Source organism: Cervus canadensis, chromosome 4, assembly GCF_019320065.1.
Source record: "Cervus canadensis isolate Bull #8, Minnesota chromosome 4, ASM1932006v1, whole genome shotgun sequence".
Lineage (NCBI taxonomy): Eukaryota > Metazoa > Chordata > Mammalia > Artiodactyla > Cervidae > Cervus > Cervus canadensis.
The window spans coordinates 32,407,316-32,425,462 of record NC_057389.1 but is presented as its reverse complement, the minus strand read 5'-3'; positions in this window follow the sequence as shown (position 1 = coordinate 32,425,462).

Sequence of the window (18,147 nt, the reverse complement as noted above, 5' to 3'; positions counted from 1 at the left end):
ATGATGTTGAAGCTGAAACTCCAATACTTTGGCCACCTGATGCAAAGAACTGACTCTTTCAAAAAGACCGTGATGCTGGGAAAAATTGAAGGCGGGAGGAGAAGGGGACGATAGAGGATGAGATGGTTGGATGTCATTACTGTCAATGGACATGAGTTTGAGTAAACTCCCGGAGATGTTGATGGACAGGGAGGCCTGGCGTGTTGTAGTCCGTGGGGTCACAAAGAGTCGGCCAAGACTGAGCAACTGAACTGAACTGAACAGAACCATTTATCAGGTTATAAGGCCCTAGGCACTGCTATATGTTCTGGGTACCTGATGGTGAATAATCATGAGTAACGTTATTGCAATCTATGCATTATGTCATTGTATCTTCACAGATACAACCTTCTGAGATGGATATTACTTTTTTTTTTTTTAATTCAGGAGGAAGCTGAATCTTAAGAGAAGGGAATGGTCTTGCCCAAAGTAATTCATCTAAGAAGTGTTGGTGTCTAAATTCAAACCATAGCAGTCTGACTCTACAACCCATGCCTTTAATTACTTTTCTCCACCACTTAAGACAAAATTTATATTCTGATGAGAGGGACAGAAACAAACAAACAGCAAATCATTAAACATCCTACAAAGTCATTATACATTCTACAAAAAGATTTACCATAGACTATAAGATTGATAGTGACTGGGTAACTATTTTGAATGATCAGAGAAAGCTTCTCCGAGGAAATGGTGCTTAGGCTTAGATCCAGGATATAATCAGAAGCTAGCCACTAAAAGGGAAAAGCATCTCAGGCCCACGAGAGAACGAGTCCCAGGCAATTTGTGGATTTCAACGTTCTGTAACTGAGAATATAAAATTAGTGCATCTGGAGAATAGGGAGTGAAGATAAAAACAACAAAAAACTATGGTGGGATTCAGATCAATTAAAACAGGTATTCAGACAAATTTCAAGTAGAAATTTGTGAAAATTTAATATTTGGGTCAAAAACTTTCCACAAGCAAGTTTTAAGTATGCATTTATTGTGATATAATTTACATTGTTGAATGATTACTCTGATTTCATCAAGACCTAGTGATCAGATTTCTTAATGGTTAAAGTGAATTAGAAATTTAAGTTAAATTTGGTTTTCAACATGTCTCTCAATCTACCAATTTATTATTGCAAAAATGGAGCACATAAAGTCATCTCTGCTTTCTTTACTCAGTGATTTCCTCTTCCCAGCTTTGTGAAATGGAGAAATGGAGAGGGTTGTTGTTAGAAAATATTGAGAGGGAAAGTGAATTCATCCCTTAATTTTGTCAACATTCACTGATTACTTTTGAGTATTGTACCAAGTGCTGAAGGAAATGGAGCCCTAAGGAAAACATGGCATATGACCACAGTGGGTTAAAAGTGGGCTATTGAATGGTCAGTAAAACAGTGACCAAATCTTGATATTGTAATCACTCACTATATTTACCAACTGAATAATACATGAGAGTTTAAGAAACTAATGAAAAGGAATTAAACTGGTTAAACTGAAGAATTTAGATGGACTAGTAATAGTCAGTTTATAAAGACCAAGCAAAGAGAATGAAATTCCTTGCAGAGAAAGTAATGTTTAATGGCTCTTAGAGGCATGTGGCATTAAACAACAAACAATAGTGGCATAAACCTGAACTCAAACCCTGCTGACACAATTTATTAGTTGTCTGAACTTGAGTAAGATAATCAGCAACAGAGTGATCTCCTTCCCAAGAGGAAGAAAACATTTTAGAACTAGAAAGGAACTTAATTATTTAACTCAAAACACATTTATTACTGATAAGGAAATGTAAATTCAAGGTTGGTAAGTCACATTCCCACTTGACCAAGTTCCCATAAATGGCTAATATTCAGAGCTCCACAGTCACAACCATGCAGAGGACAGAGTTCCCTTTAGAACCAAGATGGCAGCCTTAAATGGCACCTGGAATGTTTAGTAAACTTTGAAGTATCTCCATAATAATTAAGGCACATCCACAGAAAAAGTCCAGGGGTCACATTTTATCAGTTTTCCTTTTAATTTCTAGGTTTGTCAGTTCTTGAATGCAGTTTTCTTCAACTCCCTGATTGAAATACGGCTTGCAACTTCTTTCAATAGCCGTGCAAGCTTAAAATAAAAATAAAACACACACACATTCTATTTAATTTCTGTCTATATTGCCCATTTTTCTCTGCCATTTGTTATGGGTCCACCTAGGGGTGGGAAGAATTCCTCAAAGGAAGAAAAGTAAGGCATGGGGAGAACTACAGCAGACAAATGACAGTAATGGACACTAAATTGCTTGGTATCTCTTTCTACACATGACTGGTGTTGGATGGATCCTAATATATCTATTTATATATAAATATAGTTATGTCTGGGCTTCGCTGGTGGCTCAGATGGTAAAGAATCCACCAGCAATTCTGGGTTCAATCCCTGGATTGGGAAGATCCCCTGGAGGAGGATATGACAACCCACTCCAGTATTCTTGCCTGGAGAATCCCCACAGACAGAGGAGACTGGTGGGCTACAGTCCATGGGTCACAAAGAATCAGACGTGGCTGAACAAATAAGCACAGCACAGCACATAGTTATATCCATAGCTATATTTGTATAAATGTGTACAAATTCACTGTAGCTATATGCAGATAGATAGTCACACCTACATTACTTCTATAGCAATAGCTATATAGAGTTACATAGATATATAGACGCTGCTATACCTATATCTCCATTTAGGCTATTGCCAAGTATATATAGAATCCTAAGTAGGATACTCTGGTGATCCACAATACAATATCCAGCTCAGTCTAGTTAATCTGAATACCCTTCATATCTGTTTGCTTTAAGAGAGAACTTGTGTTTGAATGGGGGCAGATACAAGTGATTAAAATCAAGTCAAAATTTGGAATTTTCTGATCCTCAAGCATCAATACTTTCTTCATACTCCAATGATGTTTGTTGGAACATCAGTATGCAGAAAAGTATACTGTAAATGGCAAAACAACATTTTTCCTGCTCTATGGCATAGCCCCAACTATATTGGCCTTGTTTTTGTCATATCAGGCTTTAGTGCCAAAACATGGAAGTCTATTAAAGATACTTGCCATATCCATAGAGTGATGTGAACCCTTTTTAAATTTGCTCATCACTGATTTAATGCATAATAACTAGCCGATTAAAATGATTTTAGAATTGGCATATAAAATATGTGGCCATTATAGCCATCTTTTCAAGAGTGGGAAAATCTCCTGCTGAAGCTACAGCTGGAAAATAATTTGCTGAAAAATAGGCTGAAGCGGGAGGTTCCAGCTCATTGAAACTCAATTTATTATATGCTTAAATGACTCCTGGAACAGTGGAATATGTAGGCAGTACAACTAGACAAGACAAATTCTGTGCTGATAACAAATGTGTAAAACTCCAATACCTATTGGAGAAGTGATAGCAGCCAAAATTCTGTACTTGCCAACTAGTAGAAAATGTGAACATGCTGTTAGATAATTAACATTTTCCTTATTATGCAGAACTGTGTAGAGTGAATATGTAACCCAACTTTCCCTCCCCCACCCTCTGGATAAGTTACAATTTGAAAGAGCATATGATTAAAGCAAAGCACCCTTTTCTGAGAAACTTTGTATTATGTGCTATAAAGTTGTGATCTTTTAGCTTGTGATTTGGGTGTTGGGGGAAGCTACTTAACATCTTGATTCTCCTTTGTGTAAAGTATAGGTGGCTATATTTTTATGATGTGATCTGTAATCATGAACCTCAGTTAATAAGATCAAAGCAGTGGTAGCTTGACGTTTTATCTTCCACAGTTCTGTTAAACGTGAAACTTGGTATTGAAGATTTGCTGGGCTAATACTGCCATATAATACTGCCATATAACTCACTTGCCATATAATTTATGTATATAGATAACACTTTAATGGGAACTTTCAGAGCCACACAATGTAGTGTAGAATTCAAAATGGTCACTATACTAGTTATTAATATTATGACATTTTGAGCATTTGTGCTTTTAGCTAAAATGCTTTTATAATTAGTTTGAATTTCTAGTATTTTTATGCTAAAATGAAATTTAACTACTACCTGATGATGCTTAAGTTATTGACACGGTTATATGGTCCAAACCTTTCTAGATATTACAAGCTCTAGACTTAATATTTGCCATACATATCAAGATAATTGAGAATATATTTGCAAACAGGAATTTTATCTGTCTCTTTAACCGAGATGATATCTCATTTCAGACAATTCTTTACATTCAGAAAGGTGGCCTTATAATATGACTTAGTTTTGTTCTTGTGCAAAAGGTTTTAGCACAAACTAAATTCCAAATTGGTGTTCAGTGAATATTTCTTGGACTCAATTAAATTTACACTTTTTTTATTTGAATCAGTTTATCAGGACTGAACGATATCAACTGTCAGATCCTGTTATTCTCTCTCCCCCTCTTTTTCCCTTTCTTCTCTCTAAACTTAAAAAGCACAGTCGAGGGAATCATTAAGATAACTAACTGCCTACCCACCATGGCTGTGAGTTCAACCATTGATTTTACTGGTTGCTTCCACGGTGATGACGGTTGGGTCTGTCCTTACTTCGTTAGCTCAGTGGTAAAGAATTCGCCTGCAAATGCAGGAGACACAGGAAATATGGGTTTGATGGCTGGGTCAGGAAGATGCCCTGGAGTAGAAAATGACAACCCACTCCAGTATTCTCACCTGAGGAATACAATGGACAGAGGAGTCTGGTGGGCTACAGTCCATAGCGTTGCAGAGAGTTGAGCTAGAGTAAACCACTGAACATACACACATACTTATACAAAGTGAAGATCAGGAAGTTAGGTAGCTAGACAAACCTAGAGAACATAGGATAATAAATTGTAACTTTACAGCATATGCCATACAGGATGATTTGTAGTTAACTCTTTTTTTCTGAGAATTGTTTTATCATTAACATCATCTTCATCATCATTGTAATTTTTCTCTTTGTCCTCTTTATAATTTATTATCTAACACAGACCTGATCTCCTGCCCAAGAGTCTTCTGTACATTATCTTATGCTTAATCTAGCCCCTCTCAATTCATCTAACTACCTCCCTTCTTCACTTCGCCTTCAGAATGCTATACCCACAGTATGCATTAGCCCTCTCTTGTGTATCACCCTGCTCTTCCTTTGGTAAACCTCTCTCATACTTCATAACTTGTCCTTTAAGTTTATACTATTAGGGCAATGTTCTGCATTTATTTTTTTTTAATTCAGATTCCCTGTACTCTTTATAAATAATCATATAATTATTTCATTAATACCTGTTTCATTCATGGGAAGGTAGCTTTCTTAGAGTAGGGACTCTATCCAACATAAGTAATGTATCTCCTTTGACTAGATATTGCAAGGCATATAATTTAAAATCATCTTAAATATATAAATGATTTCATTTAGTTTTCTCATTTAATCTTACCAGCAACCTTATCTGTTAAGCATGCTTATACCTAGTTGAAGACAAGACAAGATTGAATGTAGCCTACTTTATAAACAATAAGTCCGGGATTCTAATGTTGTTTTCTTGTTTCCAAATTTGAAGATCCTTAGCCTTATATTATTATTATTGAATCTTAGGTAAAGCATTTATTTATTCAGCTAACATATAATGAATAGTAGACACTATGTTAAATGACAGGAATTGAAAAATAGCCAAGACTTCATCCTTGCCTTCAAGTAGTGCAGAGCCAAATTGATAAAATAGAAAAGCCTTCCCTAAAGGGAAATAATCCAAATTTTGATTCAAATTCCAAAGCTATTGTCTCTTACATTGTAGAAGATGAAATGCATTGTCAGAGGATCTCCGGAAGATTGGAGTTATCAAAAACAAGAGATGTTGTCAGTTTTGATCCTAAATAAGAAAAGTTAGAGATGTGTGAAAAAGAAAATTTTAATCACAATAATAAATGATTAGGAAGCAGATACCTCATTTCACTGATAACCAGAGATGGCATTTCACTGAAGGGCACAACTTTTGTCATATATATTTATAACCCCTTGCCCAGGATGGAATTTGTCAACTCAAGAATACTAAGTCAATTCATTATTAGCTTCTAAAATTTAGGGGTCGTTACTAAATACACAGTAGTATGCCTTATTATTATTTTATAATCTCTCAGTAACAATAATGATAATTAAAGATACTGAAAGATTGCTAATAGTTGTCTTTAATTCACATTGTGTCTTTATAGTACAAAGTATTTTATTTGAAAAATAGAAAGAGAGCCATAAGAATGTTAAGCACTATAAATAAATTTTGGTATTCACAGTTCATGTCTAAGCTCCCAGCTTATAGCCTGCTTCTTTTCAAAATTTCAGCAAAATTCCAGAAAGACCTGAAATCTACCTTTTTTTTAAATCACAGAAGTATTACTTAATAGTCTTCTTTTAATTTTAAAAAATAGTTAGGGCAAAAGGTGAAATATCTTCTTCACCCCACATCACTGTAAATTGTAATTCTCTTCACAAGGGTTGTGGGAAGATCCCCTGGAGAAGGGAAAGGCTACCCACTTCAGTATTCTGGCCTGGAGAATTCCATGGACTATACAGTTTGTGGGGTTGCAGAGTCAGATATGACTGAGAGACTTTCACTTCACTCACAAGGGTTAGATTTATTTTCTTGTGCATTTCTTATATCTTCTATGTTAAAACAATCTTTTTTACATTGCATTTATAGAAATATACATTCACAAATGTAGTTTGGAGTTGTGTGTGTGTGTGTGTTTGTGTGAATGTATGTTTTACATAAATATTCTTGAATCATAGCTTTGCACATTTTTCAGTATAAATTATCTTGAGAAATCTATTGATAGATAAACAGTTAATATCTGTACATCTATTTCAAATCTATGAATACTATTCTGCATTGTAAACATTTTGTGAAAGCATTTATTAAAACATTTTATATTCAAGGAACTTAGAAGACTTCCTTTTCTACATAAATAATAAGAATAGTGACTACCTTTGTACCTACCTAAACTATAAGATTCTCTATTAGAAATTTACAAGCAGAATTGCTGAGTAAAAAGAAAACACTTTAAAATTTTGATAGATAATTAAAATTTCTAAGAATACATGATAGTTTATTTCCTTACATTTTTGTAAGCATTAGATATTTTCACTCTTTCAGATAGTTCATTGTTTAAATTTGCATTTTTAGTTATTTATTAGTCATTTGTATTTTCCTTTTATAAATTTCTTGTTCAATATATTATCATATTTTATTAACTCCATTGTTTTCTATTGAATTTTAGAAGTTCTTTATATATGTGTGTATGTATATATATATATATATTTGTGTGTGCATGCATGCATGCTCAGTACTTAATTATGTTCTACTGTTTGCAATCTTATGGACTATGTAGCCCACCAGGCCCCTTTGTCCATGGGATTTTCCCAGATAGAATTCTGGAGTGGCTTGCCATTTCCTTCTCCAGGAGATCTTCCTAACCCAGAGATTGAACCTGCATCTCCTGTGCTCCTTCATTGATTGGCAGATTGCCTGCCACTGAGCCACCTGGGAATCCCTATATATGTAGGTGAGAGAGATGTTTTATATATATATATCTTATATTATACTTTTATATTATATTATAATATTATATTATACTTGTATTTTATATTATATACTATATATATAATATAAGATATTTTATATATATATAAAAGAGAGGAAGAGAAAAATTTTGCAAATATTTTGTTTTATGTACCTTGGTGCCACATTGCTCAGTAGAGGGCTGGTAAATTTTAAGTAGTAATATTATTTTTCAGCTATGGAATATGACACAAATTTTGAACTACTTTTCTTATGTCTATTCCCATTTTTCATTGAATCCTTCAGATAGGACTCATATTTACACTTTATAATCATGAAAACTGAACTCAGTGAGATGCTATGATTATCTAAAGATAAACATTAGAAAATATAAGAGTCAGAATACCAATCAGATTATGCTGATTCTCCATATTAAATTGTGCTACTGATATCTGTATAAATCTTGATATTATCTGTATCTATTTATCTGTGTTGGTATCCAAATCCACAGGTAGAGCTCTTATTATATCAGTATTATTTTATTTAAATCTATTGTACAGATTAATTATAAACATTAGGTGTTCTCATAAAATACTTTATACCTGTTTGCTGTAATGTAACATAGTGTGTAATGTAACATATTGTGTCCTTGAAACTTTTTAGTTAGGTAGGAAATGAAGTATTTCACTTTGCTAAGTATATAAGAGTACCAACTAGTTTTCATCAAAAAAAAAGTAGTTGATTTAAGAAACAGATATGCTTTAAGCAAAATAGTTAAATAGTTATTGTTAGGTCTGATAATTCTATAACTTGCTTTGTGATCCCTACTTCTCTTAAACACTAATCCTATCCCGATAGCCTGAAATCTTCATACTTTCCCTCAGAACCTGTATGAATTCCTCCAATCTCCTCCACATAATACTACACCATGATAGAGTAAGTTTTCACAAACACTTGCTTTCTCGGGCATAATACCACAGTCCTAGACATGCATCAGTTTAGAACCTTGCTGGATGATCAAAGTAAAAAGTCAGACATATACTGGGTTTGGGTGCTTAGGTTAGCTAATATTGTGATTCTTTTAAAAGAGGTCAATGATAAAGAGTATACTTTTGGAGTTACTCAGGCCATGGTTTGAATTCTGCTTTAGTTGTCTTACTTTGTAAACATAATTGCATTAACATCTCTGCACCTATTTTTATCTATTTAAAGATTGTTGTAATTCATTTTAGTAATTAAGAAAGATAATTTGAATAGTGTATTGCCAGACATATGGAAAACTTCAATTTGTATTGATGATTATTTTATATCACTTGAAAATTAACAAAAAACTTCACAGTTGTTCTCCTCTTTAAACCCACCCCTTAAATTGGTTCCTGTCTAACCATATTCTTGGCTTGATCTTAGACATTGCTTTCTCAGCTAGTTCTACCCAGGGTTTTTTGACTGACCCACATAAAATATCAATGCCTTGTGTGTCACATTTCATTGAACATATCACATTGTAATTTTCCCTTTAATAGCTGAATATTCTCCTATTTCCTTAGACTTTAAATTCCACGAGGGCAGGAACTTCGTTTTGCCTCATCTTTTTTTTTTTCTTTAAATGATATATATCTCATTATACTAGCATATGTCACAATTTTTGCAGAATTTAAAAAAAGAATGAATAGGTACATGAATAAATATTTTCTGATACAAATGTGTGCATGTCTGAAAGGGTGATTGAATGGTAGGCTATGTAGCTGGATGCATGGGTTGATGGATAGGTGAAGGCCTTACCAACAAGGCTCAGGAATAATGGTAATGTCAATTACAATGATGGCAAGCAGAGAATATATTTTTAGATTGGCTTTTTGAAATCATTTAAATTATACTAAATGTCATGTCTTCAGAGAGTGCTGACCTCAACTGCCTCAGTGAGTGCAAATTCAGGGAAGTTGGCAATACAGTGCATTTGACTTGGTGTGTGGCAGAATCTAGAGACTAAATAATATGTCACAATATGTTTAAGTTTTCCTCCCAACACATTAAGAAAACACTTTCATAAATACATGTCCACTTCTACCTGCTTTGTTCACTTAGTGAAATAGTTTATTTTATATGCTGTACATTTCATTATTCTATATTATAGAATCTCTGGATTCTTTGGAGGTGTTTCATTTAAATTTCATTATGCAATTTAATCTGATAGTGAAAATCCCCAAACAATACAGAACAACCTACAAACTTGCAATGAATTTTAAGTCATACATCTTGCTTAATGTGTGTGCTGTTTTATCCAGCACATCAAAATTAAACTTGTCAGGTATGTATTTTATTTTATTGTTAGGAAAACTGTAAATAGTCCACATATGTTCTGCATATCTTCAGATATTAAAACTATTATTCAGCTTAATTTGATAGCATTGAGATTTGACAGTGAACTGTGTCTGCATCATACTAGCTTAGTTAGGTACAAGAGTGATGGGAAATATTGTCTGCCACAGCTGTGGTACTGACCCCGATATGCTAACCTTAGAAGATGGCAGGGAAAACATTTTTTCCCCAAACTGACCTCTCCCAGATTAATTACTCACATCCAAACTTGATTACATTTTACCTGTCAGTCTCCAGCATTAATTTTTTATGAAACATGGTTGAATGCATGTGAACTTGTCAGCCTCATTATGTAAAATTAATTAATGGTGATTGGATATATTAATTTTAACAATGTTGAAAATGTTTAATGATTTAAAATTTTGTTACATATGATTATTTTTGAAACAACATTTTATGTTTCTCTCAAGAGAAACTTCTAAATTATATATATATCTAAACATATATATGTATGTACATGATATATGTACTGTAGATATAAAGGAATAAACCTGAAATGAAAAAAAAAAACTTGTCTCAACCTAAGTATTAAAGGACAGTTTTATATTACTTATTTTTAAGGGTAAACCTGGTTCAAATTAAACGTCAAACATAATTTTGTATTCAAAATTTGATATATGTGATTGTCCATAGAGAAATTCTTAAAACCCATGTCTTCTTGCCAAATTTATATTTGCATAATAGTGAACTGTAAGGTTTTAGATCACTTTATAGCAGAATGCCAACCCATAAACTACTTGGTAAAGCTACTAAAATCTTCAATCTGCAATACATTTATCTCAGTTAGGATTTTGAATTCTTTGCATAAAAAATGAAATGCACCAGAGTCTCTTAGTTCTTAAAAAGAGAGAGCGAATTCTAAATTCTGTTTATTTCCCCATTTCTTCCTTTAACTGCTGCAGACATAAATGCAAAATGAATGTTGACATATTTGTTTAGCATCCCTGAACAGATTAAACTGCTTTAGAAGTTCTTCTGTAATCAGGCTTGAAAAATAGAAACTAGCATTCACATCCCTGGATAGAATAAATTGTTTCAAAAGTTTCTCACTAATCAGACACAAAAAATATATTATAAAAGTAGCAATAGGTCCTTTGAAAAGTACTTGAACTTTTCCCTGAAGCAAACTTTTTTACAGTTTCGTTGTATATTGTTATTTCTGGTCATACACATATAAAATTATAGGTATATAATTTATTATGTTTTCTGTAGGTGAATTTCTAGGTAGGAATGAATATTGTTCATTGGGAAGCACGGTGTGTGTATATAATAAAGAACACTGGGCCTCACTCTAGAGCTGCTGATTACTTTTGATGTGTCTTTGGACAAATAAGATAGAATGAAGATATAATTTTTAAAAATTTGAACTTTGGAGAATTACAGACATTTGAGCGTTATTATAATGATTCTGTAAGTTTAACAGTGCTATACTCACTTTAGAGACGAGAAAACTGAACTTCAAAAATATTCATTAACTTGTCTCATATAGCTGTTAAGTAGTAGAGATGATATTCCATATTAGACCTATTTCATCCCAAAGTTCCCATTCCTCCCATTCTGTGCTATTTCTCTGACATTCATTTTCTCCTTTGTGAAATGACGGGATTAGGTTATATTAATAGTACTCTATCTCTCATTCAAATTCTGTAAATTCTTGATGAACAATCATTGAAACTTTGTATAAGGGAAGATTCATGTGTTATAGAAATGGATATTAATCTAATATTAATATCCTTAACTTCGTGAATCCTTAACTTCGTTTTCCTTATTCAGCCAATGAGTATAAATGATTGACTTTCCTAGACACCATGTAGGCAATAAAAACATATGAACAACAAAGTTTTTATTTCATTTGATAAATTTACCCAAAGGTTTGAAGGTAGTTAACAATGAATCACCAGTGGTTACATTAGTTCACCTAATAGTGTTGCCATTCAGATATTATTCTTTTTAAAGTTTGCATGGCATTGAGTTGTTTCAATTGCCAAATAGTTACCAGGAAGGACAGGTCATGTTCTTTGTTTTTAGAGAATGCTTGAAAATTTAAAATCTATATAAATAAATTTTAGTTTCTCTTTTTCTCACATGCAAAATCACTAGACTCAGTTCATTTATTTCGAAGGGTATATTTAGTGTGGCTTACTCACATTTTTCAGCTTTATTTCAAAGAGGCAGTTATGCTAAACAGTAGCTTGAATAGCCAAAGAAGAGGTCAGAATTTTAGTCAAGTGTCTCATGACCAAAGGGTGCCAAAATTGTCAGTATGTCACGGATATATTTCTGATTTCAACTATGATGGAGTAATCTGTATCCCCCAGCTTGTCTCCATATACATTATGGAATTTTTAAGATATACGAGGTCACTACATTCAGGTACTGGAAATGAGGCAATACTGGAGAAGGTTCTTCAAAAAAGAGAAATGTAAAAGGTATGTTCTACTTCCATTCTAGATTTTTACCACGAGATACTTTCTAAAATGTGATGGAAGGGAATGGGGCTCCAATAGAAACCAAGAATTCACTGGAGAAAGTAAAAATCACACTTTGTGATTGTTGAGGGGTGCTGGAACAGCTTATATTAAACTGTTATTGTTTCAACTTTATTTTTAAGGAATATAACTCATAGGATTAGATTTCTGTGTGGCTCTTCCCTCTATGTCCTTTAAAAATAGGATTCCATTATCCCTTGTTTTACATTGTATCAGATAAGAAGTCAGCAGTTTTTCACTGTTCTCTCAGTTCAGCTCAGTTCAGTGCTAAGTCATGTCTGTCTGCAACCTCAAGGACTGCAGAATTCCAGGCTTCCCTGTCCATAACCAACTCCCAGAGCTTGCTCAAACTCATGTCCAAAGAGTCAATGATGACATCGAACCACCTCATCCTCTGTTGTTCCCTTCTCCTCCTGCCCCCAATCCTTCCCAACATCAGGGTCTTTTCAAATGAGTCAGCTCTTCACATCAGGTGGCCAAAGTATCAGAGCTTCAGCTTCAGTATCAGTCCTTCCAATGAACACCCAGGACTGATCTCCTTTAGGATGGACTGGTTGGATCTCCTTGCAGTCCAAGGGACTCTCAAGAGTCTTCTCCAACACCACAGTTCAAAAGCATCAATTCTTCACGCTCAGCTTTCTTTATAGTCCAACTCTCACATCCATACATGATGACTAGAAAAACCATAGCCCTGACTAGATGGACCTTTGTTGGCAAAGTAATGTCTCTGGTTTTTAATATGCTTTCTAGGTTGGTCATAATTTTCCTTCCAAGGAGTAAGCGTCTTTTAACTTCATGGCTGCCGTCACCATCTGCAGTGATTTTGGAGCCCAGAAGAATTAAGTCAGCCACTGTTTCCACTGTTTCCCCATCTATCTGCCATGAAGTGATGGGACTGGATGCCATGATCTTAGTTTTCTGAATGTTGAGCTTTAAGCAAATTTTTTCACTCTCCTCTTTCACTTTCATCAAGAGACTCTTTAGTTCTTCACCTTCTGCCATAAGGGTGGTATCATCTGCATATCTGAGGTTATTGATATTTCTCCCGGCAATCTTGATTCCAGCTTGTGTTTCCTCCAGCCCAGTGTTTCTCATGATGTACTCTGCATATAAGTTAAATAAGCAGGTTGACAATATACAGGCTTGATGTACTCCTTTCCCTTCTTGGAACCAGTCTGTTGTTCCATGTCCAGTTCTAACTGTTGCTTCCTGACCTGCATACAGGTTTCTCAAGAGGCAGGTCAGGTGGTCTGGTATTCCCATTTCTTTCAGAATTTTCCACAGTTTATTGTGATCCACACAGTCAAAGGCTTTGGCATAGTCAATAAAGCAGAAATAGATGTTTTTCTGGAACTGTCTTGCTTTTTTGATGATTCATCGGATGTTGGCAGTTTGATCCCTGGTTCCTCTGCCTTTCCTAAAACCAGCTTGAACATCTGGAAGTTCACAGTTCACGTATTGCTGAAGCCTGGCTTGGAGTATTTTGAGCATTACTTTACTAGCGTGTGAGATGAGTGCAATTGTGCAGTAGTTTGAGCATTCTTTGGCATTGCCTTTCTTTGGGATTGGAATGAAAACTGACCTTTTCCAGCCCTGTGGCCACTGCTGAGTTTTCCAAATTTGCTGGCATATTGAGTGCAGCACTTTCACAGAAACATCTTTCAGAATTTGAAATAGCCCAACTGGAATTCCATCACCTCCACTATCTTTGTTCATAGTGATGCTTCCTAAGGCCTACTTGACTTCACATTCCAGGATGTCTGGCTCTAGGTGAGTGTGAGTGATCACACCATCATGATTATCTGGGTCAAAATCAGAACAAAATTTGAAATTATTCAAAATTTAAACATTAAACTGCATTTTTCTAATGACTCTAAATTACCTTTGGATCAATGAAGAAGTTAGAAAATGAAGCAGATAATCATTAAAATGGAAACAAAAGTAAAAGATATATCAAAATTTGGGGAATACAGCAAAGTAGTGTTCAGAGAATAACTTATGACCTGACAAGATTATATTAGGAAAAAAAAGAAACTAAACATAAATGATCTAAAATTCTAACTTGAGGAACCAGAAACATATGAATAAATTAAATGCAGTATGAATGATAGAGTGCAATCATGTAAAATGCAGAAACAACTGGAAAATGAGAATAAGTTAAAAATTGACATTTTAAAAATATTAAAACTTTGATATAATGCCCCACTAGTCACAGTGGAAAAAGCTGAAAACTAGTGCAGCCAAAGATAGTATTCGTTAAATAACCTACATTTACTAAAAGGAAATAAGTAACAATAAAGAAAATTTAGTAACAATTTTTTACAGATACCTTTTACAATTTTGATTATGTTAGCAATTGAAATGAAAGGTACATGTTATCAAAATTGACACTGGAAGGGTTAAAGACTCTGAGTAGCCTTATTTCTATTAAAGAAATTACTTTTTATTTGTAAATAATAATTGTCCTACAAAAAAGGCTTAGGCCCAGATGTATATAAGGAATAAGTAATACCAGTCCTCCATAAATTCTTTCAGAAAATAGAGAGGAAGAGAGGGAACATGTTACACCTCAGCATAACTGTGGCATCGAAATGAGACAAGAACATTAGGGAAAAAAAATTGCAATGAATATCTCTCATGACCATTCATGTAAACGTTCTTAGCAAATCATTAGCAACTTGAAGATAGTAATATATGTATAAAGGATGATACACCATGGCCAATTCATTTTAATTCCAGGAGTGCTAGTTTGTTCAACATTAAAATCAATCACCAGGCTACAAAATGAAAAATAAAATTAATATTATCATCTCAATAATTGCAGAAGAAACATTTGATAAAATAAATTCCCATTTATGATAAATATATCCAGAAAACTAAAAAGAAAGGAGCACTTCCTTATTCAGGTAAAGATCATCTTAAAAAATCTTGCAGCTAACAAAATATTTAATATTGAAAGAAGGAATAATTTTCTTTCTAAGATTAGGAACAAAACAAATGTAAATCCTCTTACCAGTTCTTTCTTTAAAGCTTTATGCTCATTTCTATACTTCATGTGGGTTCCTTTTGCTCCTTCAATGGAGAATGGAGAATTGGGTCTGATTGCATTTTACTTCTCTAGAAAGTGTGTGTATGTGTGATTCTTTGGAGGTATATGTGCTACTAGGATCACACTCTTTAGTAGTTGATGGATTTTTTGTTGTTATTAAAATAAAGCTTATAATGAGGTTTATATTGTAATAAATATAAATATATTTTACTAACAGCCAAACTTCTTATATGGGTTTCCCTGGTGGCTCAGTGATAAAGAATCCACCTGCTAATACAGGAGATCAGGTTCAATCCCTGGGTCAGAAAGATTCCCTGGAGAAGGAAATCCCAACCTTCTCCAGTATTCTTGCCTGGGAAATCCCATGGACAGAGGAGCCTGGGGGGTTAGTTCCAGTTAATGGGGTCACAAAGAATTGGACACTACTTAGCAGTTAAGACAAGCAACCAGTTCTTTCAACAGTATGTAATAGGGCCTACTTAGAAGTAAAACAAAAGACAGACCTTCGAAGGAGATAGTAAGACTGTTTTTGTTTATACACAACATGAATGTTAGAAGTCCTTATGCATTTGCCAAAAATATACTAGAGCTATTATATTTAGGAAGTTCACAGTGTAAAAAAACATACAAATATTTCTTAGAGAAATGAAAGAATATCTAAGTTAATTGGATTGATTAAATGAATTATGTAGAATACTTACTATAAATAAATTATCAATTATCTTCAAATTGATCGATGGATAAAATGACACCTCAATACAATTCCCATCAGATTTTAAATTCGTTTCTGGTGAAACTGATAACATAAATCTAAAATTTATGTGAAAATGCAGCTAACCTTAAAAAGTCAAGCATTCTATAAAAATGAAAGAAAAAACAAACAAACTGGAAAGATGCTTATTATCTGATTCAAACTTATTGTAAAACTACATTAATCTAACCAATGTGGTATCGACATAAGGTTAGGCCAATAAAGCAGAATGGATTACATTACCATATGCAAAATAGACAGCTATGGGAAGTTTCTATATAACACAGGGAGCTCAATCAGGTGCTTTGTGACAACTTAAAGGGGTGTCACAGAGGGAGGTTTCGGAGAGAGGGGACATATACTTATGGCTGATTTACCTTGTATGACAAAAACCAACAAACCATCGTAAAGCTATCATCATCCTATTAAAAATAATTGCATTAATTAAAAAAGAGAGAGAGAATAGAGTCCTGAAGCCATCAAAGAAATGTAATGGGTGAAAAGCAAATCTTTCAACTAATGATTATAAAACAATTCAAGATCTGTATAAAGAGATGATCCTTAACTCCTCCTATCTCATACCATTTACAAGCATTAATTCAAGATGGGTGATGTACCTAAAAGTAAAGGAAAAAAAATATAGCTCTAAATATAAACACTTGAGAAATTCCTCATGGCACAGTGGGAGGGTGGGGCTGGGGGTAATATTTTATAGATAAATATTTTTTAATTAGGAAGTAAAAAACAGCCATTTAGAGAGGGATAAATTTCACTTCTGCCCCTTGATAACACAATTAAGACAGTGGAAAGTAAATCAGAAACAGAGAAAATAGTTTCAAAACATATATATGACTGACTGTTGCCTATTGCATATAAGTACAAACACCCAGAAGGATGAGGCCAGGTATCCTCTCCTTTCAGTTTTCCTCAATAACTAGTGGAAATTCAAAATGATACAGCAGTGAAAATGGAATATTGTAGAACCACACAGGAAAAAAAATAATTTCTTATTAAGTATATACTTTTCATTTAAACCTTAGGTATTTACCCAAAAGGAATGAAAACATATCAATAGGAATTGTAGAATATATAACTTGTGCATGAATATTAATAACATATTTTCATAGTAGTCCAAAACTTGGGAGAAAGATACTCAGTAGAATGGAAAAATAAATTCTACATTACTGCAATGAACAATACAGTACAATTGTGATAACTAATCACTTATTATAATATATAGCAATATGGATAATATTAGAAATAGACTATCTAATGAAAGAAGAGGTATATTTATTTTTGTATGAACTGTATGATTATATAAATTCTAAACTGTGACATGATAAGTCAAAATGGAGACATGATAAGTCATGATATGATAAGTCAAAATGTCTCCTTTGAGGAGACAGTTTGTAAAGAAGCATACTTCTGAAGTTCCAATGATACTCTGTTTTTTAAGTTGAATGCAAGATTCAGGGCTTTCTTAATTTTGTAAAAATCCATTCTGTCATAAACTGTGATTTGTGCTTTTATCAGTGTCTGTATTATATTTTTTTAAAAATTACAAAAAATGTTGTAGCATTTCAGAAAGGGTCACATGAATTTAAGGTAAAACTAGGATTTATTGTGACTTTTGAAAATTGATTAGAATTACAGTATACCAAATATTTTTATTCTAATGGTCATAATTTTGTATATACTATCTAATGTTTGGGACACAGTAGACACATAAAGAACCACACTCATTTTTGTTTCAATAATGAAGTCAAGTGACTACTACCTATAAAACCAAATATAATATTTATTATTACTATTTTGACAATAGTAAAAATATAATGGGAATAAAGACACTTGATGGTGATGAGAGCAATATGTTTTCCTTAATGTATTAAAT